Raw genomic sequence first — 1,544 nt, 5'->3', positions numbered from 1 at the left:
ATATTATATTATGTTATATTATATTATACACATGTAGAGCTTGAAACACGTGTACCGCGGAATCCTTTGTAGTTTTGTTGTTACTTTTTTCTTTTGGATTTACAATTTATATATATATATATATATATATAGATAGATAGATAGATAGATAGATACATTTCTTTTATTAGCCACACAGGGCTCAACGAAGATGGGACAAATACAATGTAGAGCTTTTCTTTTTGGGAGGGGGAAGGAAAAAAAGAAAAGATAGATAGATAGATAGATATGCTATATTCATTGGAGAACGTAGGAGAGTACAGTACAAAGCTGGTCGACTTCAGATTTCACCGTGTGCCATCTACTACAGCCTCTGGCCGACCAAAGTCTCGCAGATGCAAACTGAAAGAAATATCTGTGTGTGTGTCTTTGTCTCAGTGTTTGTCTCCCACCACCGTTTGACGACCGGTGTTGGCTTGTTTACAGCTCGGTAACTTAGTGGTTCGGCAAATGAGACCAATAGAATAAGTACCAGTACTGCGGTCGATTCATGCGAGTAAAGAAATGAAATCCTTCAAAATGGTGCCCCAGCATGGCCGCAGTCTAAATAACAGAAACAAGTAAAAGATAAAAAAAAACAATCATGCTTTCTTTCTTTCTTTTTTTTGTGTCTTATTTAGTTTTGTTTTGTTCTATTCAATACTTCTTTTTTTTATGTCTTCAAGCTTTATTGAGATGTTAATAATCTCCGAGGAATATTTTATTTATCTAAATCCACTTCACCAAAAAAAAAAAAAAGAAAAAAAACTAATACTATCGAGAAGAAAGATAAAGAAAGGAAAAAAAAAAACCCAAACCCAAATAAGCATCTGCGATCCCATTAGAAGACGTAATCCTTATCTTGAAGATAGGCATAAATCTAATACCGAGATCGCCTGCACGTCCAGGTTAAGTCAAACGATATTTTAGTACTTTCGTATTTCTGGTTTAAGAATGGACTTTCGAATACATTGTATAGAATTCCTTTCGCTTCCATTCTTGAACTTTTGCCATGGTTAGCTTCGGATGAATACACACATAATCTTGCGACTATGTATTATCAGATTATTGTCAAGTAGAAGAAATCCTTCTTTTATTTCTTCAGAACTGTTTCGGCTTTATGAGGTTTTCTTTATTGCTGATGCTGGTGTTGTATTTGTTGTTGTTTTTATTATTATTATCATCATCATCGTCATTGTTGTTGTTGTTATTGTTGTTGTTGTTATTGTTTTTGTTGTTATTGTTGTTGTTTCAGTTGTTGTCGTTGTCAGTAAAATGTTTGGCAGTATTTGTTCCGGCTCCTTAGTTCCTGAGTTCAAGTTTCGCCAAGGTCAAGTTTTGCCTTTCAATATTCCTGGTCGATGAAATAAAGTAACAATAGTACTATTGTATCTTTCTAACCGAAACCTCTTAAAATGTCAGGCCTTTGCACTAGATCATCATCATCATCATCATCATCATCATCATCATCATCATCATCACCATCACCACCACCACCACCACCACCACCAAATGCTTAACGGTAT

This window comes from Octopus bimaculoides, chromosome 15 (assembly GCF_001194135.2).
Source record: "Octopus bimaculoides isolate UCB-OBI-ISO-001 chromosome 15, ASM119413v2, whole genome shotgun sequence".
Classification (NCBI taxonomy): Eukaryota; Metazoa; Mollusca; class Cephalopoda; order Octopoda; family Octopodidae; genus Octopus; species Octopus bimaculoides.
The sequence above is the reverse complement of the archived record's forward strand: the minus strand, read 5'-3'. Positions refer to the sequence as shown.